General features: G+C 44.2%; 1 protein-coding gene and 1 long non-coding RNA gene across 3 annotated transcripts in view; one reads left to right on the plus strand and one right to left on the minus strand.

The window, feature by feature from the left end:
- Nucleotides 1-288: 288 nt before the first annotated feature.
- On the minus strand, nt 289-4,056 carry LOC121168802. The gene is made up of 3 exons (XR_005885755.1): nt 3,972-4,056; nt 3,721-3,854; nt 289-486 (listed from the first exon to the last, which is right to left on the minus strand). It is a non-coding gene; the product is annotated as an uncharacterized LOC121168802 (long non-coding RNA).
- LOC121168801 (TLC domain-containing protein 4-like) overlaps nt 2,721-24,969 on the plus strand; it is a 61,481-nt gene continuing 39,232 nt past the window's right edge. Inside the window, exons 1-2 of one of the 2 annotated variants that reach the window (XM_040999172.1) lie at nt 2,721-2,851; nt 3,041-3,081. The gene's annotated coding sequence lies outside the window, so the exon portion shown is untranslated. The remainder of the gene's footprint in view (nt 2,852-3,040; nt 3,082-24,969) is intronic. The other variant, XM_040999174.1, reaches the window with a different exon arrangement.

A 24,969-nucleotide genomic window follows, 5' to 3' on the forward strand; every position in this document is an offset into this window, starting at 1 on the left:
TTCCCTCTGTAACTCTGACTTTCAAGTAAATAAATTCATCTTTATCTTGAAAACAATGAGACAGCGAGAAAGTCACAAGGAAAATGAGAATAATTGGTTCTATTTAGTAGATTAAAAATTATGGGAACTCACAGTTCATTAAGCAAATTTGCTTTCTTAGTTTTTTTTTCTTTTTTGCATTTTTTCCGAAGTACAAAGAAAAATTTACAGCTTTCAAACATTTTGGAAGCTATCTGTTAGATGAAGTAGTAGATGACTTGTGGAAGAGGGAATAATCCAAGTGCTAGCGTGGGCGTGGCACTTTATTGTTAAAGGCAGGGCTCTTAGGCGGACAGTTAGCAAGAGAGTTGTTCACCACCAAGCTCTTGGGCACCTGGCTGGTGCCTTCCCCACCTCAGACATCCAACTGTGTTCATGCATTCCATCATCAATATAATCTCTCCATGAAGTCCAAAGTTTCCTTTCATATTGTTTGATAGAGAGTTCCTATGGGGGAAATGGGATACTAGCCAGGAAATGAGAAAGAGTTGTTGGGAATAAAAGGTTTGGTTGAAGGAGAAGCTCGAGTATGAAATTAGATGAAATTTAAGAATTCTCCTGGCCCAGGATTTCTCAATTGCAGTAACTGACATTCAGAGCTGGCATTTTTTTTTTTTTTTTTGTGGGAGGCTGTCATATGCTTCCAATGATTAACAGAATATCTGGCCTCTATTCACTAGATGCCAATACAACCCCGTTTCCCTGAGGTGGCAGCCAAGAATATCTCTAGACATTGCCACATGTCCCTCAGGTCAGAGGAATCAGCTCTGTGTCACCACTCCCTGCATTGTGTACCTCTATCTCAATAGAAAAAGGAGAAGCAGATCTCATCAACAGGGTAAAAGCATGATAAATGTAAAGAACAGTAAGAGATATTCCTGTATCCGTTCAACAAGAGTTCACAAAGAATGAGCAAAGAAATGAGAAGGAAGAAATGGGTAAATAATTTTCAAAAATGAAGAGAAGATCAAAAGGACCTTTCTTGTCCAGCACAATCACAGCAAAAAGGACCCATTCTAAGACACATCATTGTGTAGTTCCAGATGACTAGGTATAAAGGGAACATTCTAGAAGGTAAAACAAACCAGACACTGAGTGAGAGCCAGAATGGCATTAAAAGCACTAGTGTTGTGGTGCCATGACAAGATGGTAATGAATAATGTCTAACACTGAAAACCAAGGCTCATTGGGATATCATTTAGGAAATAAAGAACCCATAGCAGGGTTGTGTGTGAGACTCAGAATGGAGATAAGTGAGGAAAACTGGTTCACTCTGCATATGCCTGCAGTGGCTAGGGCTGAGGCAGGCAGAAAACAAGAGCTTGGAACTCGATCTGGGTCTCCCAAATGCATGGCAGGAATTCAAGCTCTGGGCCATATTCTGTTGCCTTCCCAGCAGCATTGGCAGGCAACTGGATAGAAAGTGGAGCAGTTTAAACTCCAGCTATATTTTCTATTGGAATACCAGCATCACAGCTATGTGCCACAATGCCATCTCCTGAAAAGTGTTGGAATGCCAACCCAGGAAAAAGAGCTGCTTTGGGGTTAATCTATTTTTGACTGACTTAATTTTTGATGAAAATGTTTGGGGTTATTTAGGTTATAAATTCACAACACAGTTGAGAACTGAGGCACTTTTGAAAACCATTTATAATTATCTTGTTATTTTAGAAAAAAATGATGTTTTTAATCTCAGGTTCCAAACAAGTATCTCTATTTAGAAGCTGAAGAAGTTTGGAAACAAATTCATCAGTAAAAAATTGCTTCCTATAAAGATTTCTTGTACCTTTAAAAAACCATAGATGAATAATATGTCTGCACATTGCATGCTTTCAATGAGTGAAAGTACAACTCAGCCTTTACACTTCACATTTAAAGTGCAGATAAAAGTCACAAATACTGAATTTGAAAAAAGTATTCTTGAAAAGTAAATATAAGGACTTAATAGATGTGCTTCAAGAAATTAAGCTCCATTAAAAATATATATATATATATATATGGCCTGGCTTCATGGCTTAGTGGCTAAAGTCCTTGCCTTGCATGTGCCAGGATCCCATATGGGTGCTGTTTTGTATCCCAGCTGCCTCACTTTCCATCAGCACCCTGCTGTGACCTGGGAAAGCAGTGGAGGATGGCCCAAAACCTTGGCACCCTGCACTCGTGTGGGAGACCCAGAAGAAGCTCCTGGCTCCAGAATGGCTCAGCCCCAGCTATTGTAGCCACTTGGGGAGTGAATCAGCAGAAGGAAGATCTTTCTCTTTCTTCTCTTTATGTATCTGTGTTTGTACCATGGAATAATAAATTAATTTAAAAATACATATAGCTTATACAGCCATTACCCTCACAAGGATGCTGAATGTTAAAAGTTTCAACATTTTTTTTTAAAGTTTCCACATTTAGCCACTATGTACTGACTTCCTTTAGTAGTCTCAGGCCACTGCCCTGAAGCATTCCCTTATATTCTGTTGAATTTTAAACATGATCTTACCCATCTGGCTTTGTTCACTACAGAGGTGAGATTCCTCTTCTCTGCCTTGGCTTACAGCTCTTGGTGTTAGAGACTTATGCCTAGCAAAGATAATGGTGGTGCACTTATCGGGCTAGAACAGAACTATGGTTAGCCAGCAGAGGCCAGCATAGCAGAGTGCCCGCGGGAGGCAGTCCTGATGCAGAGACCTGAAATGAGATCTGTGCTCCGGGCTGACCCAGATGGTGGATGTCTACACACGCAACCAACCACCTGGCCCCAGAGGGTTATGAAACAGCTGTTGTGAGCGTGGAAAGCAACCACAGGGCAAACCAGCGCTCTCAGGTACTCCCGCGGCTATGAAGCAACTGTGATGAAACAGATTGTGGTCAAAGAGCACGGGCGTCCTGGTATAGGCTGAGAATCTTGGGCAGAAGAGAGGGAACATGCCCTCGGAGCCCAGCAGCACTTCTTTCCCTGCCCGCTGTGCATGTCTCTGTCCCTCTGGAGTGGCACAGGTTTTATCTTTTACAGGTCAGTCCGAGGTCCTTTTGTCAAGACGCGGGTCTTCAGAGGTAACTATGAATCGTTATTTCCATTTAATAGCTAGCTAAGCAAATAACTTGCAGTGGCTCAGTGAGCTTAAGTCAAACAGCTCTAATAGAATTTCAAGGATCTGATTTCAGTTCTTCTGCTTTCCCCCTAAAAATGGACAAGCTGTGTTTTTGTGGTCCAGATACACAGCAGATACGTGTTTGCACGTACGCATTAGGTCACCTATGTTAGTGCTACTGATATTTCTGGCAAAAAAACAGAAAAAAAGCCCACCTGTCTTACATTATTAATAGTGGTGTTTGCAAATTATTTATTTGGAAACTATCTCTTTCAAAAAAGAAAAAGACTTGCGATTGCCTCTTGCGAATTATAATGGCCTGAATACATCTTTTTGTGATTTTTATTTTATCCCAATCAATGCTAACTGGTCGATCCAGAACCCTTGGTAGGTTTTCGCTTCTGTATGTAACAAGTCAGGAGATGTATTTTATCGCAAACTTCGTGTGCTGGGACATTTTGGGATTCAGCCAGCACCCAAAATTCCCAGTCCTACTTCCACACCTCGACAGCAGAGGGTGATTTTTTGGGATTCCGGAGGAGGCTTCTAGGAGAGCACACGCCTTTTCCACACTCGCCCCCCTACCCAGCCTGTAACGCACCTGCAGTCACGAAGGAGAACCGGGCGGGACTCGACTTCGGCCACGTCAGATGTGGCAACAAAAGTCAGCAGTTGCCCTTTCATCTCGTTTTTGGTGACTTAAGACACGCAGCGCCTCCACATGCTGTTTGGGTGCTGAAAAAACAATGTAAATTCTTGGGCTAAAAGGGGGTTTTGGTTACGTGGCGAGCCCAGGTAGGCACCGCTGCGGGGGTCGACTCGGACGGCTCACCCCACTTGTGAGCGTATTACTTGCTTAAGAAAAGTCCGGGGACCCGAGGCTGTATCCCTGGTCTTCCAGGATCCCACTGCAAACCACCTCGCATATTGGCCCCTTTGAGCCCTTCCCGGAACTCCGGCTCCAGCACCCGAAGGTCGGCCCCGCAGCCCCGCCCACTTGGCCGGGGGTCGGACGCACGGAGCCGGAGCCGGAGCAGCCGCGGTCCCTTTAAGGAGCCGCTCTGCGGTAACCCGAGCCCGCAGTCCGGGCGGCGCGGCGGCCGGGGAGGTAGCTGAAGCCTCCTCCAGTGCTCCTCCAAGCGGCCCGGAGCCCGCGGCGTCCCTGGCTCCCGCGAGCATCTCGTGGGGGTGGTTCTGGCAGGCGCCAGCCCTGGGGCCGGGTTGGATGACCAGGCGCCTGTAACCACCCGCGGTCCTTTCCCGGCCAGGCGCAGCCGCCGCCGCCCGCGCGCGAGTCGCCCCGGGGACCCGGCACAGGTGACGCCGTCTGCTCGGGGGGCTTGGGGAGGAGGGCGGGCGCGCGTAGCCCAGCCGAGCGCCGCCGGCGGGCAGGAGCGCTGCGGCTTCCCGGCCCTGGCCTAGCGCGGCCGAGGGCTCCGGCAGCGGGCGCTGGGTGGGCGTCCCGCGCGCGGGTGGCGGCAGGGCTCCGGGACGGGCTCCAGCAGGTGTGCGCGGCGGGCGCAGCATCCTCCCTGCCCGGCGGGTCTCTCAGCTACTCCTGGAGCAGGTGGTGTCCCGGCCCCGCGGCCCCTGCGTTCCTCTAGCGTTTCCCGGCTGCGCGATTCTAGCGACCCTGGCTGGCTGGCAGCTTCTGTCTGATCTCTAAACGGGGTGGGTACAAGCCTTTGGGCATCCAGGGAACGCTTGCTTGCTGAGAGACTGGCACACAGTTGGGTGTATCAATTGGGTAAGTCCCTTTCTCCACCTCCCCCCACCCGCCCCTCCACCTCTGCCTTCTCAAACAAGTAGCTTTTATTTACCCTTGTAGTTCTCAAGTGGGTCCCATTTTTAGCCTCTGGAGTCTAGTGGGAGAGATACTGGGCACAGAGTCAGAGGGAGAACTCGGTTTCTATTTGCAGCTCTGTCATTGTAAGCCCTGGCAAGTTTTAGGAAACTCAGTACCTCGGTTTACCCAGCTGTGAAATGGGTTGCATAATATCAGCTTTTTCCCATTGTCCCCAAACTTGCTGTGGTGGCATTTTGATTTGTCCCAGTTTATTCCAGAGACACTCAGTCCTGTCTCTGTCTCTCTCCCACCCCCACACCCACTCCCGCTTTAAATTGTACACACTTAAGCATTGCTCTTGGGGTATGTGGTAGGATGTCCTGGAGTGATCCTTGACTGTCTGCAGTCTAATCCATATTCCATTTGGGGGGCAAGATAGAAGAGGCTGGGTGTATGCATGAGAATGATGTGCAAGGTAAAACAATGATTGTCATGTTAGAATGTCTTCATGGTCAAGGGGAGAGTTGAGAAAAATGGATCTGGGGTGGTGGTGGTCTTTTGCCCCAGGCTGCCAGGTCAGCCCCGGGTATAGGTTGTACTGCAGCTTCACCTCACTGGGTTACTGGAATCGAGTTGCCCTTTCAGTGTGTCTCAGGCAGAGGACTTCTCCCCTTGCGAGTGCTGACTTTCCTCCAGTCTTGTGGGTGAAGCTGAATTCCAAGCCTGCACTCCTGCCATCTTGGAACATTGGCGAGACTCAGTGGTGGAACCATGCGTGTTAGTGCCTGTGTTCTTGGGACTCAGAAGCTCACGTGTTCGGGGTTGTTTTCCTTCTCCTTGCCCCTGTGGCTTCTTTCCCCGCATGCCTTCCCTCCACAGCGTGGACCTCTCCTGGTGTGGTCTTCTGAGCTCTACCTATCTTGGCTGTTTGCCTGGGACTCAGCTGCTCAGTCAGTCATGCCTGCTTTCGGGTTAACTTTCTGTTTCTGTTCATTTCAGTCTACACACTCTTGACCCTAATGGAAAAAAAGAGTGGCCTTTGGGTTTCAAAGCTCCGTGCTTGGAGATGAGTAGAATGGCAGAAATCAAGAGACTGAGGGTGGGTTGCCCACTCTGAAGAGGCTGGCTCTTCTCTAGGTCTGTTCGACAGATCCTGGGGAAGCCATGCAAAGCAGCCTTCTTTTTTTGAAATCTCCATGGTGGGGGGGAGGAGGGAAGAGTCATTTGATGGCTTCAACGGACGTTTTGGGAGCAGGGAGCCATCAGAAGCATGGTACCAGAGTGATGGGGAGCATTTCCATCCAAGGGCCTGGAGAGGGCATGAACGTCGGGAGTCTCATAGCATGGCAGGCCATTCCGTGTTGCCAGATAGCAAACTGACTAGCTATGTGGTAACCGGAGGCCTGGATTCAGGGTTGGGAAAGGGAGGAATGGGCTGGGTTGCAAAAAGGAGTGGCACAGCTTCAGGGCACGTTCTCCAAGGTCTGGAGGTTTAATTGACCTGTCTCTCTCTTTTCCTCTGTGAGTGTCTTTGCCCCGTGTAGCCAAGCATAGTTGTTCACAGTTCTCAGAGCTGTTCCCTGTACTCCCCCATGCTCGTCCTCCTCTCCCCATGCAGCCTCACCTTTGTTACACACCCTGACCTGGCTGTCCAAACAAACGTCCCCTCTCCTACAGATTAAGGGCTCCCATAGGCTCCAGTGTCTTCCAGAAGGTTAAAAAGTGGGAGACTTGGCTTGAGAAGAGGAAATCTAGCAGTCTACACCAAGATATGGCAAACTGTAGTTTTTCAGTTAAGGAAGATAATGACTGGATTGTCTAGAGGAGCACTGTGGGTAATTTGGACAAGGGAGGACAAGGCCGGGGATGGCCTTGTGCTGGACAGCTTGTGCCATCCTTGAGCAAGGAGAGGATGCCACCCGGCTCGTGTGGAGATACCTTCTAGCGCTCTCCCTTCTTCTCTTTGGCTGGTGAGAGGAAGAAGACTGTCTGATGGAGGCGGGGCAGCCATCTGTTCCCAAGGAAGGGAAAGAGGCTAACCGAGCCTTTAGGATGAACTGTGTTTACCTGGCGTTAGTACCAGCCACCAGAGTGTTACTCCAGGGAAGGCATTACATCAGGAAAGTGAGGCTAATTTTATCAGGGAAGTGACCCTGGTTGCATTTTTTTTCCCCTTATTGGGGATGAAAGAGTGTACACAAAGAAACTGTCCTGCTGTTCCAAGGCTTGTTACTCCTAGTGAGACAGCTGGATGTGCTTCCCAGACCTGAAAAGGCAGGGCAAGGCAGGGAGAGCAAAGGATATGTCTTTGCTCAGAACATTGGTCTGTTCAAGAAGGCAGGCCTACGGATGCAAGAGGAGGGAGCTTGTGAATCAATGTGTAACACCAAGGGTTTTTGAAAATAGCCCATGAAGAAGACAGCTGGAAGTCTGTTCTAAGCCTGAGCCTGCCTGGAGGAAAGGAGTTGCTGAACAATGGGAGCAGTATCTTGGGAGAGTCTGACCAGATGAACAAAGGCTTGTCTAAAAGCAGTGTTCTTGAATATTGTGGGATTACAGCTACAGAATGACTTTTTACATTGAGACCCAGAACAGAAGTCAGTAATGTGTTTCTGAAGCATTTTAATTTCTACTGTATTCTCATTTTGTATTCATAAGGGCTCAGATCTTTAGTGAGTGGAAAAGCAGGTTGCAGTGCAGCAGGCTGGCCGGGGCGTTGGAGAGACACTCAAGGAAGCAGAAAGAGCATGGAGTTGGTTGAATATAGTCTTGTGGGGACAAAAAGAGTTGTAAGAACTCATTTGATGTCTCATGGAAGCAGGACTCGGAAGATGAAAGACGACTGGGTGGGGCAGATGCAAAGAAAGTGTGTTCACCAATCCTAGCCACTTCAAAGTGATTTATGCAAAGAGGAAGTGCGGAAAGTTGGGAATTTGGACTTGAAGCTTTCTGTTGAATAGTAGATCTTCCTCTGTAGTTTACACAAGAAGACAAACGGATCCAAAAGAAATTGGCTAGTGAGTGCAAGGCAGGTCCACTGGAGTAGACTGGCAGGGGGCGGAGGGACTCATTGTGTGGAGTGCTATCCTTCCCTTCCAGCTTGGAGAGGTTTGAGTACAAGTAGATGGAACACATTCCTTGGAAATCCCATTTGCTGATCAAACTTACTAGAAAGTTAGCGATTTGCTTCACAGAGAATTGGGAACATATTTAAATTCCCTCTTGTAAAGGGAATAGTCTATGAAGTCTTCCATAGAAGTTCCGTTTCATTCTCTGTCATTAAACACTCAAAGATAGTCTGTCTCTGGGTTTTTGCTTCCTTTTTTATTTTTATTTTTTTAAAAAATATTTTATTTTTTATTAGAAAGTCAGCTATATAGGGAGGAGAAGAGACAGAGAGAAAGATCGGATTCCGTCCATTGATTCACTCCCCAAGTGACCACAATGGCTGGAGTTGCTCCAATCCAAAACCTGGAACCTGGAGCCTCTTCTGGGTTTTCCACATGGGTGCAGGGTCCCAAGGCTTTGGACCATTCTTGACTGCTTTTCCAGGCCACAAGCAGGGAGCTGGATGGGAAGTGGGAGTGCCGGGATTAGAATTGGTGTCCATATAAGATCCTGGCACATCCAAGGCGAAGACTTTAGTCAATAGGCTACCACACTGGGCCCTTTTGTTTCCTTTTTTTTGGTAACAACTGAAATTTGTCTGCAACACCTGACACTTCTCCAATACTGAAAAGAAGCCTGGAGAAAAATTGCATAGGTGTCTGAGTTCACCCAGTGTTGCTTGGCTATACTGCTTGCCTCTCCAAGTGACGCTCTGCCTGGCTGGAGCCTCCCTCATCCTAGCCTTGTCTGGTTAGCTGGTGTTTCCCCAAAGTTTGAATTCACTCTTTGTTACCTAACTTGTGTTTATTTTTCAATGTTAATTTCTCTGTTATTGCTGACCCTGATTGGGATGAAAAATATTGCCATGGAGCCCAATTTTGGAACACAGAGGAATTATCTTGGTCAAGTTAACTATTCTTTTTGGTTTATTTGAAGGGCATAGATATATATCTGTATATCTGTACATTTATATATATCTGTATATATATTTGTGTGTGTGTATATATATATCATGCATATTCCCAGTGTTGTACTGTAAGGGCTAGATGTGACTTTGTGGTGCTGCTTCATATTGTGTTCTTCTGTGCTAGCCAGCGGTGTCATACCTTGGCACTGCTCAGTAAAAGGTCAGTAGGATAAGAGTTGTAAGTCATGGATTTCATCCAGAAATAGTTGAAAGAGGACCTAAGGGGGCACATGACCAAGAAAACAAGAGATGTGATTCTGTTTCTGGACAGTTTTCCCACAAGGTAGTGCAGAAGAATTTCTGTGCATGAAACTCATTTGCCCCAAAATACTAGGGTTTTAATTCATAAAGGCAGAAATTATGATGCTTTTGATGGTATTGCCTTTGTAGAATTCCTACAAAGGCGGAGCAAAGCATTTTCCCCAAACACAGAAGAACAAAACTCTATACTTGGTTCATGCAGAAGCAGTACTTTTTCCATTGATTAATGCCCCAAATTAGAAGGAATCAGAGCCACTATTCCAAGAAATAACATACGGAATCAGGTAGATAAATACCATAGTTATTGGGAAGTAGTAGAGTTTGCACTAGGTTTGGGTGATGGTAGTTGTACAGAAGAAATCAAGAGATAGGCCCAGTATCGTAGCCTAGTGACTAAAGTCCTTGGCTTACATACTCAGCATCTCATGGGTGCTGGTTCGTATCTCAGCTGTTCTACTTCCCTTCAAGCTCCATGCTCGTGGCCTGGGAGAGCATTAGAGGATGACCCAAAGCCTTGGGACCCTGCACTCATGTGGGAGGCCCAGAAGAAGCTTCTGGCTCCTGACTTTGGATCGGCTCAGCTCTGGCATTGCAGCTACTTGGGGAGTGAACCAGTGGATGGAAGATCTTTCTCTCTCTATCTCTTCTTCACTCTGTAAATCTGACTTTTCAATAAAAATAAATAAATCTTAAAAAAAAATCAAAGAGACACCACTCTCAAAAGTACCTTGAGTGGAGTTTGAGTGACTCTTAGGGCACAAATGAAAGACCATTTTTACTTAGCTGCTTTCTCATATTAGCCAGATAATTCTCCAGTCAATGTAAAGCTATAGACAACAGGACTCTGGAGGAAATAACATTGCTTTAGACATAGAATGTCATATTCTTCTATGGTTTGATGTCACTGGAGAAACTGGTGTAATATTTCTTGATTAGGAAAGGACTAATTTCAACAGCAGTTCTTTATTGAATGGTGTTTCTACTTATGAGTACTATTGGATAAAAGCCAAAGATAAACCCTGGTGACTTTTGAGAGTGATTTCTTATCTCTTGTGGTTGTGTAGGTTGTTTGGCATCTCACCGTTCTGGTTGCAGCTTCATTCAAGTGCATACTTTCAGCTGCAGGGGAGGCTGGGCGGAAAGTTCTGGAAGGCTTGCTTGCATGGCTGGTAGTTGGTATTGAGTACCAGATAGCCTGTTTCTTTTTTGTAGCCACTCATCCTCCAGTAAGCTACACAGGTTTCCTTACATGTTAGTCTCAGGGTGGCATCCCAAGAGAGTAAAAGGCAGATGCTGTGATGTCTGTAAAAATTTTTAAAAATAATTAAAAATGTATTTAAAAGAGAAAGAGAGAGAGAGAGAGATCTACTATCCATTGGTTCACTTCCCAAATGCTCTCAACAGGCAGAGATGGACAAGACTGAAGCCTGGAGCCCCTGGCTCCGTCCTACATAGATCAGGTGCTTGGATCTCCCAGAGTGAGCATTAGTACAAGACTAGAGTCGGAAGTGGAGTCAGAACTGAATGCCAGGCACTCTGCCGCAGGACGTGGGGGTCCCAAGGCATGTTTTAACTTCTGTATCAAGTCCCTACCCTTACAAGGTCTTTTGAGGCTCACTCTGGATGTAGTCTCTCTACTGAACTCTGTTTGCAAGATTCATGGAAGCAGCAACACAGGCTTTGGATTGGAAGATTGGAGTGGCAGTGTTCCATGATGTAGAAATGTATGGCTATTAAACGATTATCACAAGTGGCTGCATGTGCCAGGAACTCTGCAAGGTGCAGGTGAGGCATTGTCTCACTTAAGCCACATAATCTTCTTGCAATGTAGCCTTTCTTATTCCCATTGTACAGAGCCTTCAGATCAGAAAGGTTGAATTCAGCTTGCCTAAAGCCACTTGATAAATACTGAGACTAGGATTTGGTTCTAGGTCTCTTTCTAGTTGGATGCAATTCAGCTGAAGAACCCAACAAGTGGGAGAAATTTGCTAAGTTGTTCTCCAGCACCACTAACCTATTAAATATCACCTCTTACATTTTGTGGAAAGAATAGCAGAAATAAAAAGAAAAATAAATAAAAAACAGGAGGCAAAGGCCCTACCTTAGTTACTTTTGTACGTTGTAAGGGTCTGTTCATTCAGTGGTAATCTGACTGGAATTCAGAGATAAGAACCTGTCTCCCTAAGTGCTGAATCCCTGGGGAGTTTGGCAGGTGCCCAGTGGTCCTTTTTTTCAAAAAAATAAAGAACAGAGGGAATGTGTGATATTTGTTCAGACAGCCTTTATGCAAAGTGCAAAATAAATGGATATAGGTAATTAAATATATACGTATATGCAGATGAATTGTATAAGAAGACTAGTGTACTGAGAAGTAAAGTTCTGTTGCAGATGCATCTCTATTTCCCAGTAAAAGTAGGACTCCCATTGAAACATGAAAATGTTCTTGTCCAGTATGCTACATTTTCTACCTTTGCCTTTACCTACAATGTCATGATATACTTAAATAGTAGAAAATTAATATTGTGACTGTTGATAAGGGATTAAAGCACTGATAATTTGGGGAAAAAATGTCGGGGGGGGGAAGAGGAAGGGAGGAAGGGGAGGAAGGGGAGGAAGAAGGAAGAACATGTATACCTACAAAACTATATCATTTTAAATGATAAACATGCTTAAAAACATAAACAATAAGATGCATGTGGGAGAATGGTTTTTGGTCCAGCTTTTCCTTGATTTCACAGAGTTGGCAGAATGCCAAGAGATGTTGGCAGCCAAGAGAACCTTCTGTGCTCCCCGTGAGATGGAAGAGCACAGATAGGGCAGTGAGCACATGACAAGTCAGACAGAAATCCTGGTCCCAGAACCCCTTCCCTCCTCCAAGTCTCCCAGTTCCGCCCCCACGTCAGCGCCAGCCACCTTTCAGGACCGTTTCTAGGATTGTAAGTGAAATATTGTTCTCCTTAAAGATCAGCCAACAGATTGTATAAGCTTCAAAACCCTTGGTTTGTATTTTGGCATGTACCATGCCAGGGTGAACGTCCTATGACGGTGAGCTCCCGCCTTAAGGCATTCTGGTTTATCCCAAATCCAACAGTTACCCAAATAACTGGAAACTCACAGATTTACAGAACAAAGACTTCCTTATGAAAGTCTTCAGTGGGGGGCAGGTGCTGGAAGCTACATTTCTTAGGTGACTCCTGTGTGCTATGTACTCTGAGATCCTTAGGCCTTGATGGTGAAGCCCTGGATTGTCTAGCTTGCTCAGTGTTTCGGGAGGGGAGAAGCGGAGGAGCTGTGGGAGGGACCGTCTCCCCGGCGGCATTCTGCAGTCCCACTGCCTGTTTAGACATTCTAAACACAAGTCGTAGGTAAGGCGGCAAACCGAAATCAAAAGAATTGTAAGTAAGACAGGAGATTTTATTTTTTTTTTTACGTGGACATGAAATGCATTAGCTTTGCTAGATTTTGTGTATTTTTAAGTTAAAAGCTGGAGCATATCAGAAGTTTAAGAAATGTGCTCTAGGAAAATAAGACTACACATTTTTGTTGTAATTGCTAAAATGTGTGGAAATGCTTGTCAGGTTTTATGGGACCCTAGGGGGAGACAGTATTTCTTGAAAGGGCAGGAATTCTCAAGGAGGAGGTAGGATTGTTTATTTCAGAATCTCTAGGTGTGGACCTGGACTGTTTGAGGAAAGCTGGATTGTGAATCCCATTTCCTCCCACCCTCCTGTAATGCAAACCGTGAAAGGAAGATTACAAATCTTGACCAGTAGGAATCAAGAGAATATAGTGTTAAAGTAGTGTGTGTGTGTGTGTGTGTGTGTGTGTGTGTTCTGGGAGGGGTGCCCCAGATGAGAAAAATACCAAATTTGACAATCTGGAGAAGGAATCCTAGAGGGATTCAATATAGAATATAAAAAGACAGGCTTATGACAGAAAAAGGGATCTCTTAGATCACAGAGATCCACGGCAGAAACGTGAATTTGCTGTCAAAACAGCTCTGAGTTGCGGAGGCACCTGGTGGGGCAGCATGCAGCCCAGGAGGCTGGACATGCTGTTTTGCTGGGGAAGGGTGAGGCTGGTTTGGGGAGTAGGTTCTAGTCTCATTCCTGTTCTTGTATCCTGTGATTGGAATCATTACATGGAAATGTGGGGAAAATAAAGGCAAGTTAGGTTTGTATTAACATTCAGCCTTAAGTACTGTGCTCTTTGCTGTTAAAACAGTAATTCAGAACAATTTTCGCAGGAGATGTCAGTTACTAGAGTCAGTGGAAGGTAGAATGGAATATTTTCTCTTTAACTTGAATTCCGCATGTGCTGCTAGAGAAGAAAGGGGTGAAGGATGAGAAAATGGATAATAAAAATATGAAGGATTTCCTATTAGTGGCTGGACAGGGAGGACCCACAGAGAAATACTTTCTGAGTGTTTCCTTCTTAAACCTTAACATCCTGTATTTCAGAAAGGGAGTGTACCCTAGCCATGTTAACATAGGGCTCAGAGTCACTCCTGATTTAGTCTTCATTTGCCCCTTATTTGTTCAATCTAAGAAGCAATAGGATGACTATTAGAGGATTTATCCGTGCTGCGTTGACTGTTCTGTGAAGTTGGCTTCCTGGAGATTTCACACTAATGCTAGTGGTTCTGGAATATGATGCTCAGAAAAGAAAATGGGGAAAGGTTTTCTGCATTACTTCTAACTTTGTCCATATAACTTGAAGCGCGCGCGCACACACACACACACACACACACACACACACACACACAGCCACTGCAGCCAGCGGAAGCCTTTAAACACATTGAATTAGATGCTTGACAGTTTTACATAAAGGCAAGGTTGAAAGTGAGTAGAATGATCGTTTTCTTTGCTAAGAGATTTTAGTGTCTCTTATCAGTTTGAACAGACTTTTGTGAAAATCCAAACAAAAACCTGATGGCTGAGGTTAGGTATGTAGGTATGCCCCCCCCTTTTTTTTTTCTGGTAGGACATTTATTTGTTGGGGTTGGCAGATGGCTCATCTTCTGTAGTTGTGTGTGTAATTACAAATTATGGTTTACACGTAGAAACTATAAATACCAGAGTGTTAGGGCGACTGATGCTGGCCAGGAATTCAGTAAATAAGTACTTATATGGCTGATACAGGTTTGAAAATATATTTGAGATCATAGTTTTATATGAATAGACACATAAAAACTTTAAAATACATATCATGTGCAAGGAGTTTGAGATAAATATTACAGTCAGTATTACATCATTAATAATGTTGATACTCTCTGCTTTGGACAATTTGGAGGTGAGAGTTCCCTTGAATCAGTATATTTTCATGATGTAATACTAGTGGCATCAGTTTTGAAAATTATTTTTTTCAGTGTTCTGATTCCTGCTAAAATGACCCTGTTTACCAGCCTCACGGGGTACACGTTCCTGGAGGAGGGAAAACTTGTGTATATCATAACTATAAAGGAACAGCACCTGCTGCCCTGAGTGCTGGCAGTGAAGGGAATTGGCCTGGCAGTGGAGCGTGAGGACCCTTCTTTGAGGAAGTGAGGACTGACCTGAGAACCCTTGAAGGGGGTGGAAGGAAGGCCTCCTGAGCTGTAGTGCAGCAAGCAAGGACAAATGCCAGGTGAAGCTGGAGAAGGTAGGGTCCTCATGAGAGCCTGAGAAACCCAAGCAGGCTCCAAGTTGAGGGCAGGTATGAGCACTTCCATTTGCTGGTTTACTTCCCATATGGCCATAGTGACTAGGGCTGCATCAAACTGAAGCCAGAAGCCGGAGACTTCATTTGGGTCTCTTACCTGGATGCTGTCAAATATTTGATCCATGCTCTGCTGCCTTCTGGGTGCATTAAGAAACTGGATCAGAGGTAGAGTACCAAGGGCTTAAACTGGCACTCTGATGTAGTATACAGGCAACCCAAGTAATGGCTTCACCTGCTGTGCCTCAAACCTACCCTATGAACCTGATTGAAAGCCATTTGGGAAGGGATAATGGGGAAACAAGTAGTTCTCAAAACTGCCAGAAAGAATGGATCCAGTGTGCACAAGTTAGGATGGCTCAGTTGGAAGGACAGATGGCTGAGATGCAGGTGTTTTGCACAGTTGAAAGTGGCATTGTAAGAGCTTTCTTTTTTAATTTTTTATTTTTGTTATCTTCCATGATATGGGTTTGTAAGTATAAGGATTGCCCCATCCACCTCCCCTTCCTTCCTCTCCACTCTCCCCCTCCAACATTTCCCCTCATATTATTACAGTAGTATACTTCAGTACAGTACTTTAGTACTTCAGTAATAGTCACAGTTCCAACATTCTGCTTTTTCAGTGTATCATGGCATTGTAGATATTGGTAATGATGGAAAATTTAGTATCCTGTTGTCAAGGTATCGTTTTTTAAAAGATTTATTTTTATTGGACAGTCAGATATACAGACAGGAGGAGAGACAAAGAGGAACATCTTCCATCCTCTGATTCACTCTGCAAATGGCCACATCGGCCAGAGCTGAGCTGATCTCTAGCTAGGAGCCTGGATCTTCTCCCAGTTCTCCCACATGGGTGCAGGGTCCCAAAGCTTTTGGCCGTCCTTAACTGCTTTCTCAGGCCATAAGCGGAGAGCTGGAAGGAAAGCAGGGCCACCAGGCTTAGATCTGGCACCCATATGGGATCCTGGCACATTCAAAGTGAGGACGTTAGCCGCTAGGCTATATCACTGGACCCTGTCAAGGTATCTTTAACAATTTCATTAGGATTCCTCCTTTTATTCTGGATTAGAGATGCATATTGCAATTTATCTTCACTTCCTGATATACTAGCCTCAAATATATGATTTATCTAGGATGATAATATCTAGATATCTAGATAAGTATATCTAGATGCAGATGCATGTAGATAATAATATCTAGATGTATATACATGTTTACCTATGTATCTATTTGTTTTGTATTTTGCATGAAGGTTGTCTTAGAGAGAACATATGATATTTGTCTTTTGGAGATTGGCTTAATTCACTGAGCATAATTGTCTTTAGTTGGAACCATTTTATTGCAAATGGTAGCATTTCATCCATTTTAATGGCTGTGTAGTATTCCATGGAATAGATGCACAACAGTTTATTTATTCCTCCTTTGATGACATCTGGTTTATTTCCATGTCTTCACTATTGTGGGTTGTGCTGTTATAAATATAGGGTTGAGGTCATTTTCTCATATTCAGATTTCATTTCATTTGGATATATTCCCAGAAGTGGGATAGTTGGGTCATATGGTAAATCGATTTTCAGTTGTCATAGCAATATTCATACTGACTTCCATAGTGACTGCACTAGTCTACTCTCCCGCCAACAATGGAACAGGTTATCTGTTTCCCCAAATGCCCACCAGCAGGTGATGTTAGTAGATCGCTGAATGTAGGCCAATCTCACTGGAGTTAGGTGGAACCTCAATGTGGTTTTCATTTGTATTTCCTGAAAAACTAGCAAGTCTGAGAATTTTTATATGTCTATTAGCCATAGTTCGGAAAATGCTAGCTCATTTCCTTTGCCCATTTCTTCACAGGGTTGTTTGTTTTGCTGTTGTTGAGTTTGTGAATCTCTTTGTAAATCCTAGATATTAGTTTCCTATCTGTTGTGTAGTGTGCCAAAGGTTTTTCTCCCATTCTGTTGATTGCTTCTTTGCCTTATTGAAAGCATTTCGATCTATTTTTCTTTTGGCTTCTGATTTATTTCTTTCTTTATTTTGATTATTTTTTCCTGTTAATATTGTGGTTATTTTGCTGTTTTCCTAACTCCTTCAGAGGTATGGTTAGCCCTTTTACCTTGAACTGTTCCAGTTTGTTGATGTAGGCATTAATTGCAATGAATTTTCCTCTTAGCACTGCCTTAACTGTGTCCCACAAGTTTAGGTTGACTTCTGTTTTTGTTTAAATCAGATGGAATTTCTCTGCTGTGAATGAGAATGGATGGAGGTTTGAGAAGAATAAGGGCCCTGGGAGCATTGTACTGTGGAATGTGGAAGGATCAGTGGTCAAGGCACATGGTTGGAATATGGGGTAGAGTTGGGGGATGTTTGATTCCTTTGTAATTTCATGCTTACTTATTTTAGCCTCTTCTGGAGTATGACTTTCTCCAACAATGCTCTGATTGTTTAAGGCTTGTCACTGAGTCAGTAGTTGGGCATATCTAGGTTTGGGGTTTTGCCAGCTCTTGGCAATGGAAAGGGAATGTAGATTGTTACTAAGTGTTAGAGAAATGATGGTTTGTAGGAGCTAAGCTGATTAAGGAGTAAAGTAGGAAGGGCCTAATTGCTTGGGAAAAATCCGAGGTCAGTGGATTTGAGAATGTTTTAACACTGAGTAGTTGAAAGGAATGGGGCCTCCATTCAACAGAGAGTCCATTCAACCTGAGTGTCGTTTTGGACACATAAACGTGATGGGTAAAGGACAGTGGATATCTGTAGTTGGGGACAAAGTACCATTGTGACAAAGAAGGACTGCAGTTTCAGGGAGGTGCTGAGCTATGTATATGAATGCAGGTTACTTAGGAGGAAGCATTTCAGAGATGAGAATGTGATACCAACCTAAAGAGGGAAAGGGAGGTATGAATGAAAGAGCTAGTAATGGTATGGGTGGATGAAAAGGAGTGGAGAAATGAGGGACCTGAAGGGGACCTTGAGGGGCAAAGAAGATGCTCTGGCCATGGTCGGCTCTAGACTCCAAGGTGTTCAAGCTGAGGCAGCTTGTACCTGAAAGGGCTGCAGGAGAAGAGAGGTCCTCATACTGCCCAGAGAAAGGCTAAGGATACAACAACTCTGGGAACCTTTCTGATGGGCTGCAACAACCACTGGTGAACATGAGAATGTGGGCTGGGAGCAGGCCTGGCTACACAAGTGGTATGGTACCTGTCAGCGTAAGAGTGGGCTGGATAGTGGGGTTGGTTGTGTTGAATGAGGCTCCAATGCCCACTGATGTATTCAAGAACTAAATGGGATGTGGGACACCCTGGACCAGTCTGCTGCACAAACTGAAAGCACAGAAACCAGGGTTGGGAGTCTGCCTGGTGGGAGTTATTAGGGGCTGCTCCAGCTAGGCTACAGCTCCCGCTTCTTTATGTGAGGGCCAAGTGTATAGTGGGCTGGGTTGGGCTGGGTTGGGCTGGGCCACAGGATCCATTAGTTTATGTAAACGATGTAGCTGGAGACAGAAATGACCCAGCAGTTGTAATTAACAGTGTGTGCATAGGCAGATGTGGGTGATGGACTGAACAAGTCCCTGTATTGGCAATCACACACAAGAGACAAGTCTGGGATCACCTCAGACATGGTTTTGTGGGGATCCTCCCAACTGAACTGCTGGACTTGGAACTCCAAGTGTGAGGAGAACTGCAAGATCTGTGGACCGACTGTGGAGTGCATGTATCAGAACTGGACCTCCTCAGTGAGTAAGATAAAGCTGTTAATGGCATGCCCAGATGCACATGGAGGATATGACAGTGCATTGGAGCCTGCAGAGGACATTTGGTACCATAGCAGAGGAAGGAGAGCAAAACAAATTGCTCAACTACTCCAGCCAAGCATTGGTAGCAAGTATCTGGGCGAATGGAGACTCTAAAGTGGACTGTGTCAGCCAGAGGTCCTTGGAAGGATTTTTTCATCCTTAGATCTATAAGATTGACGGCATTTCAGAACTATTGAAACCCCTTAAGCAGAACCCTCAGAGCAGGCCTCCACATTGGTTGCACTGGATGACATCAGGTGGCTGTTCCCCATTCCTGGGTACTGAGGCAGCTGGGTGGTTGGGTACAGCATCCTCCTTATCTCCCCCCTTACCCAAGATATAAGAAGAAAAAAAAGAAAATTTGGAAACAATGGTCTCACCCACTTTCCCCTAATTTGACCCTTTCCATCCTGATCAACTCTGTAAACATCATCAAAAATAAAAATAAATATTTTTTTTGGAAAAGCAGATACACAGAGAAAAGGAGATACAGAGAGAAAGATCTTCTGTCCATTGGTTCACTCCTTAAGTGGCTGCAATGGCCAGAGCTGAGCCGATCCGAGCCGATCCGAGCCTAGGAGCCACACAGGTGCATTCTTCTGGGTCTCCCACACAGGTGCATTGTGCCAAGGCTTTGGGCCGTCCTTCACTGCTTTCCCAGGTCACAAGCAGGGAGCTGGAAGGGAAGTGGAGCAGCTGGAATACTAACTGGTGCCCATATGGGATTTTGGTACATGCAAGGTGAGGACTTTAGCCACTAGGCTATTGTGCTGTATGCAATGGAAGGTGCTTCTTTAAAGCACTGAGCTTTCCCTCTTCATGCTGTTACCCTAAGTTTGATCCACTTGTGCCCCCCCTTTTTTTTTAAAGATTTATTTTTTATTTTTATTGGAAAGGCAGATATACAGAAAGAGTTGAGACAGAGAGGAAGATCTTCCATCCGATGATTCACTCCCTTAATGAGCTCAATGGCCGATGCTATGCTGATCCAAAGCCAGGAGCCTCTTCTGGGTTTCCCATGCGGGTGCAGGATCCCAAAGCTTTGGGCCGTCCTCTACTGCTTTTCCGGGCCACAGGCAGGGAGCTGGATGGGAAGCGGGGCCGCCGGGATTAGAATCGGCGCCCATATGGGATCCTGGGCGTGCAAGGCGAGGACCTTAACCACTGCGCCACCGTGCCGGGCCCCGCTTGTGTCCTTTTGAGTAGTGGCAGAGTAAGTCCCTTCTTTGACTTTTTTCTACATGGCAGTTCTTTAAATGTTTGAAGAATGCACTTAAGTCTTTTCTAAGAAATCTTGTTCACAAGCTAATATTATTCAGCCCTTTCACTCTTCATGACATGAGGCAATTTCCAAAATCATCATCTTCTCTGATATGGGATTAATTTAGAGTACAATGGGACTGATCATTTATCTTGATGCAACAGTTTGCTTCCACCCTATCTGGTTATAAAAAACCTTTTTTTTCCTTAAGTTTTGGTATGTGTTCACTATCTTCATTATATTTTTGTGTGTTGCTGATTTGTGTCACTGAACAATTCTAAGGTTTTTCTGTGCATGTGATACTGAATCCCATAATTGGTGATTGCCTTTTAAAGTTTCTCCCTATCCTGTGTTGTTATTTGCTTTTGTGACTGGGACTCATTGTTTCTTCTAATGAGAATAATTTTCAAATATTCAGTTCAATATATTAACTAGTTTTTACCAGCTTGTGTGATATACAGACTAATTATTAAACATGTAAATATTTACAGAAACAGGAATAAGGAAAGAAAAGCTTATAAAAACCCCAGAGGCAGATCTCACGTTGACTTTTCAACCTGCACTGGATTATCTGGTCATGTTATCTAGCCACATCTTTCCTGTAGAGTTCCGGGGCTACCATGAAACACTTTCAGGCTTTTGCTGGAGTCAGATGGCCTTTTGTTTGGTACTCGCTAATCTCCCATAGCTTATCAACCAGGTATTTGTGGGAGGGAGGTGCAGGAAGATGTCTTTTTTTTTTTAAGATTTTATTTTATTTTTATTACAAAGTTAGATATACAGAGAGGAGGAGATACAGAGAGGAAGATCTTCGGTCCGATGATTCACTCCCCAAGTGAGGAAGATGTCAATGATGGCAGGAGTGTTTTAAGTTGGAATATGGGGAGATGTTGAATTTGGCGGTGTCATTTGCTGAGACAGAGAAGCACAAAGGAAGAACTTTGGGGTTAAGCTCCGCTTGGACCAGGCACAGCGTGCAGAGCCTCCAGGATGCCCACACGGAGTCATTGAGAGGTTACTGCTCATCCAGGACTGGTATGCCAAGGGGAGTGGATATAGTTGCCAAGGCCATGAGCAGTGTTGAAGCTATAGGGTGCAGGGAGGATGTGACAGTGGGAGAGCTAGTAAGCATTGCCAAGGTGAGGCGTGCCTGATGACCTGGATTTTGTTGGTGAAATGGGAAAAGCCTCTTCTGTTACAAGATGAGAACATGGAGATCTGAAAGCAGGGACTAATTGGAATCAAGGTAGGAAGTAAGAAATGGGTAGAAAAGGGAATGCTGAGGGAGAGTGGGGTGTCCTTCCAGCTTCCTACTTCCTACTTTCTTGCTGCTCTTAAAGCCCTTTCTCACCCTGTCTTTAGGGTTTTCCCTCCTAACCACTGCAGTGTGATTCTTACCAGTCCTTTCACAATGTGAAGGAATGGGTTGTACTCATGGGTTGTGCTGATGATTCCAACATATCCCCTAAGGAATCCCTGTCCTTCCAAAGGAATAAAGAACAGGGAGAAATGACAGTGATCATCATGAGAGGGAAGGAATTTGCTGATGGAACTGAATCTTTGGGCCTTTAGCCTCAAAAGGGTCTTGTTGGGGTTTTGGTGCAAGTGGTAGCTTCTTGATTCACCTTGAAAACCTTTGGAGGCCCCTAATGGTTGATGTGTTTTCTCTGCTGGTTGTTTACCCCCTTGGGAAGCAGGAGTGTCCCTTCAGCACCCTGACTGTCCCACTCTAGGTGGTGAGGACTGCTTTCCTGGCTTCTCTTACTGTAAGTGTGCTTCTGTGTTTGTATTGTGAGAGTCAGGTTAGTGCGTGGCACAAGGTAGGCAAATGACAGATATTGGCTTAACTCTTGGTGCAGTGAAGGCTGAATCAGCCCTGGCCCTGCCATTTCCAGTGCCCTACATCTGTGAGGTCTGCCAGGAGAGATGGGCTTTCACAGCTGGTGCTGGAGAGGAGCACTTGAGAGCTTTTCATTTTCTTCCCTACTGAGAAATGAACTTCAGCTCCCAGTTATATAAACCATGTTGGGGAAATCAAAGAGATTATTGAATTCAGCAGGTTTCTAGAAGAGTTTCTTTTGGGTCTACAATTCCTGTGAATTCACATGGACTAATTATATTGTAGACTTCATGTCTGGATACTTGTCGATTTTCCCAGAACTATTCAGCTGCTTTCCACCCCTCACTCCCCACTACAGGACAACTAGCATTCTAGCCTTCTATCAGCTACTAGCCCCCCGTGTACATGGGGGCGCATGAAGTGGGTCTAATGATTTTCCACTTGTACTTGGTATCACAATACTTAATCATACCCAAACTCTCCAGGGCCTTTGTCAGTGTTAGCAATAAACACCATTTGGTTTTACCCATGGGTACCATTTTATGTCCTGATTCAAGCACCTGAAGTGAACTGGGACAGTTGATTTAAATCGGAAGGCTTGGTTTTCTGGGGGAAGTTTCTGGGAAAAAAAAAATCTGTAGATCAGGTCCTGGATTTGGCGTGACTGATTAAGCAAGCAGCTGCTTATTAAGAAGCAAAAGCTGGGAGCAGAACAGTTTAATTAGCTTCTGTCTCTCTCGATTCTTTAATAGAAACCACAGCATGACTATATGGAGGCCTTTATTTCGTTTTGAATGGATCGTTTTAGCAAAGGGAGAATTTTCAACATCCACCCCAAAGACAAAACTGAGAACAAGCCTGTTGAAAATATTAAATGTCCATTCAGTCTAACAAATCCTGAATTTTTTCAGTAATAAGTTTCTTGATGAAAGAACTGAGTGCTTTTTGATATATTAATGATTCATCAATTAGATGATATGACACAAATAAGTTTTATGTTACTTTTCAACAAAGATTCAGGACAGAATTGCTGATTGTTGATACTGACTTTTAAGCAGAACCGGTGCTGGGGCCCTGCTCTGGACTGGCAGGGAGAAGTATCAGGCTCACAGGACCAGCTGTCTTCACACCAAGGGTCGGCTTTTTGCTGCTTTCCATGCCTTCCCTCTATCCATGTTCAATGATCTGTCCACCTGGCCTTCAGAGCCCTATTTGCTTTCATCTTGCAAAAAACATCTTCCCCTTTACATCTCATTTAGTGAATTATAATGAAGCTGTGTCCAAAACAGAGTTTTATATAATGTTTGGTTATTATTAAACCTAGACTAAAAGGACACAAATTAACACTTTTTCCAATACTCAGTAAATAAATATTTTTTTAAAGGAAATAAAGTTCATGGACTCTCACAGATAAGAATTGCAACATTAATAGTTTTTACCAAGCACATACACTACAAAAAGGAACAAATGAAGAAAGAATTCATTACAAGGAATTCTGTTAGAAGGGGCTTGGTGGGAGGCCAATTCTTGTTAGGATTTCCTGGCTGGGGGTGAGTGGGGTTATTCCTGGGCAGTAATGACTTGGCTTTTCTCTAGGAGATTGCCTTTATAGGTGACTTTATCTCTTTCTGGTAGGCATCTGGAAATGGGTATTGATTCATTTTCTTTTCATCTGAGGATCAACTATAGCAAAGTTGAAGCCATAGAAAGGCTGTCTTTGCTGGATGCAAACAGATGTTTTAGTGTCTTTATGTGGTCTGCGTTTTATGAAGATTTTTAGGAGCCCAGTGAGACAGAAGACATCTTTAAGTGTGCGTGTGCATGTCATTATGCACAGTAAGTGTAAGCATGTTATTGTTCAATCTTCTAACTCTGTCCTTAACACTGGAGGCTCTATTATAAAAACCAATTTTTTTTTCCAGATCCATCATCTTCTTTTTTTCCTTCATGAGATTCACAGCCATGAAGACTTTGTGCTACAAGGATAGGTTTAATTGATGACTATTTTTATTTTTAAGTTAAATTTTGATTTAAGTGATATCAGTGATATGGCTCTTTTGTAAGACTGTTATCATTCTGCCACCTTAAATTTTCTTAAATTAATAAAAGTTATCTTAAAATTTTTTATTTAGGGTCCTGCACGGTAGCCTGGTGGCTAAAGTCCTCGCCTTGCAAAAGCTGGGATCCCCTATCAGGGCTGCTTCGTATCCCGGCTGTTCCACTTCCCTTCCAGCTCCCTGCTTCTGATCTGGGAGAGCAGCAGAGGCTGGCCCAAGACCTTGGGACTCTGCACCTGTGTGGGTGGGACACCTGGAAAAAGCTCCTGACTCCTGGCTTCAGATCAGCTTAGCTCTGGTTGTTTTGGTCACTTGGGGAGTAAACCAGCGCATGGAAGATCTTTCTCTCTGTTTCTCCTCTCTCTGTAAAACTTGACTTTTCAATAACAATAAAATCTTTAAAAAACAAAATTTTATTTATTTATTTGAAAGAGTTACAGAGAGAGGAAAGACAGAGAGATCATTCACTCCCAAATGGCTATAACAGCCTGTGACTGGCCCAGGGACAGGGGACAGGCAGGAGTCAGGAGCTGTAGCTGGGGCTCCCAGGTGAGAATAGGGACACAAGCAATGAGCCATTGTCTGCTGCTTTCCCAGGTGCACCAACAGGGAGCTGGACTGCAAATGGAGCATCTTGACATGAGCTAGTGCCCCAAATGGGGATGTTGGCATTACAGCTGGTGGTTTTTCTTGCTACACCACAGTGCTAACCGCTGATTCTGTTTTAAATTTTAAGTTGTTTCCTGTGTCTATAAAAGTTAGTTTTTGTTGTGTAACTTTTTGTTTTGTGATTCCAGGCAATGTTTTGCTCTAATTTTTGGCTGTGTTTCTTAGAAATTATTAAAGCAATTTACAGTGAGGGATTTGAGGCATAGAGAAATCGGGTGATTTATCTTAAATAAAATTGAAATATTTTGAGAGCATACTTTGGTTTAGGACTTAAAATTTCTCAACAGTAAAATAGCTTTGAATACCATACTGTTAAAAAACTTGAAATTTATGGAAATCTTTAAATAGGTTTATCCTTTTAAGTACAAAAGGAAACACATGCAAATAGATGTTAAAGAAACATACAAAAGGCTTAAA

The sequence above is a fragment of the Ochotona curzoniae genome, unplaced genomic scaffold (assembly GCF_017591425.1).
Source record: "Ochotona curzoniae isolate NIBS_2020 unplaced genomic scaffold, NIBS_Ocur_1.0 scaffold_1037, whole genome shotgun sequence".
Classification (NCBI taxonomy): Eukaryota; Metazoa; Chordata; class Mammalia; order Lagomorpha; family Ochotonidae; genus Ochotona; species Ochotona curzoniae.